This window comes from Rutidosis leptorrhynchoides, chromosome 2 (genome assembly GCF_046630445.1).
Source record: "Rutidosis leptorrhynchoides isolate AG116_Rl617_1_P2 chromosome 2, CSIRO_AGI_Rlap_v1, whole genome shotgun sequence".
Taxonomy (NCBI): domain Eukaryota; kingdom Viridiplantae; phylum Streptophyta; class Magnoliopsida; order Asterales; family Asteraceae; genus Rutidosis; species Rutidosis leptorrhynchoides.
In genome coordinates, this window is record NC_092334.1 from 498,755,784 (window position 1) to 498,758,441 (window position 2,658).

The following is a 2,658-nucleotide window of genomic DNA, read 5'->3' on the forward strand; positions in this document are numbered from 1 at the left end:
TATATATCAAAGTATGTTCAAAATATATTTACAACACTTTTAATATATTTTGATGTTTTAAGTTTATTAAGTCAGCTGTCCTCGTTAGTAACCTACAACTAGTTGTCCACAGTTAGATGTACAGAAATAAATTGATAAATATTATCTTGAATCAATCCACGACCCAGTGTATACGTATCTCAGTATTGATCACAACTCAAACTATATATATTTTGGAATCAACCTCAACCCTGTATAGCTAACTCCAACATTCACATATAGAGTGTCTATGGTTGTTCCGAAATATATATAGATGTGTCGACATGATAGGTCGAAACATTGTATACGTGTCTATGGTATCTCAAGATTACATAATATACAATACAAGTTGATTAAGTTATGGTTGGAATAGATTTGTTACCAATTTTCACGTAGCTAAAATGAGAAAAATTATCCAATCTTGTTTTACCCATAACTTCTTCATTTTAAATCCGTTTTGAGTGAATCAAATTGCTATGGTTTCATATTGAACTATATTTTATGAATCTAAACAGAAAAAGTATAGGTTTATAGTCAGAAAAATAAGTTACAAGTCGTTTTTGTAAAGGTAGTCATTTCAGTCGAAAGAACGACGTCTAGATGACCATTTTAGAAAACATACTTCCACTTTGAGTTTAACCATAATTTTTGGATATAGTTTCATGTTCATAATAAAAATCATTTTCTCAGAATAACAACTTTTAAATCAAAGTTTATCATAGTTTTTAATTAACTAACCCAAAACAGCCCGCGGTGTTACTACGACGGCGTAAATCCGGTTTTACGGTGTTTTTCGTGTTTCCAGGTTTTAAATCATTAAGTTAGCATATCATATAGATATAGAAAATGTGTTTAGTTGATTTTAAAAGTCAAGTTAGAAGGATTAACTTTTGTTTGCGAACAAGTTTAGAATTAACTAAACTATGTTCTAGTGATTACAAGTTTAAACCTTCGAATAAGATAGCTTTATATGTATGAATCGAATGATGTTATGAACATCATTACTACCTTAAGTTCCTTGGATAAACCTACTGGAAAAGAGAAAAATGGATCTAGCTTCAACGGATCCTTGGATGGCTCGAAGTTCTTGAAGCAGAATCATGACACGAAAACAAGTTCAAGTAAGATCATCACTTGAAATAAGATTGTTATAGTTATAGAAATTGAACCAAAGTTTGAATATGATTATTACCTTGTATTAGAATGATAACCTACTGTAAGAAACGAAGATTTCTTGAGGTTGGATGATCACCTTACAAGATTGGAAGTGAGCTAGCAAACTTGAAAGTATTCTTGATTTTATGTAACTAGAACTTGTAGAATATATGAAGAACACTTAGAACTTGAAGATAGAACTTGAGAGAGATCAATTAGATGAAGAAAATTGAAGAATGAAAGTGTTTGTAGGTGTTTTTGGTTGTTGGTGTATGGATTAGATATAAAGGATATGTAATTTTGTTTTCATGTAAATAAGTCATGAATGATTACTCATATTTTTGTAATTTTATGAGATATTTCATGCTAGTTGCCAAATGATGGTTCCCACATGTGTTAGGTGACTCACATGGGCTGCTAAGAGCTGATCATTGGAGTGTATATACCAATAGTACATACATCTAAAAGCTGTGTATTGTACGAGTACGAATACGGGTGCATACGAGTAGAATTGTTGATGAAACTGAACGAGGATGTAATTGTAAGCATTTTTGTTAAGTAGAAGTATTTTGATAAGTGTCTTGAAGTCTTTCAAAAGTGTATGAATACATATTAAAACACTACATTTATATACATTTTAACTGAGTCGTTAAGTCATCGTTAGTCGTTACATGTAAGTGTTGTTTTGAAACCTTTAGGTTAACGATCTTGTTAAATGTTGTTAACCCAATGTTTATAATATCAAATGAGATTTTAAATTATTATATTATCATGATATTATCATGTATGAATATCTCTTAATATGATATATGTACATTAAATGTCTTTACAACGATAATCGTTACATATATGTCTCGTTTAAAAATCATTAAGTTAGTAGTCTTGTTTTTACATATGTAGTTCATTGTTAATATACTTAATGATATGTTTACTTATCATAGTATCATGTTAACTATATATATATCCATATATATGTCATCATATAGTTTTTACAAGTTTTAACGTTCGTGAATCACCGGTCAACTTGGGTGGTCAATTGTCTATATGAAACATATTTCAATTAATCAAGTCTTAACAAGTTTGATTGCTTAACATGTTGGAAACATTTAATCATGTAAATATCAATCTCAATTAATATATATAAACATGGAAAAGTTCGGGTCACTACATATACCCTTTTAGAATAAAATAATCAAGTGAACTTGGAAGGGGTACTATTGATACTATTCATCAATAGTACCTTAAATTTGCTCTAATGTAATATTATTAACGTTATGTATGTATGTATGCAATGTTTCGTTATGAATAAGTTATTTGTTGTACATGATGAATAAATTGACTGAATTTTAAAATATTATTATTATTATTATTATTATTATTATTATTATTAATAAATAGAAAGTTATAAAGCGTAGCTCTAAAAAAATACCATATACGGAGTATCATTTAATTTCATTTTTTTCCGTTAACTAAATATTGATACTA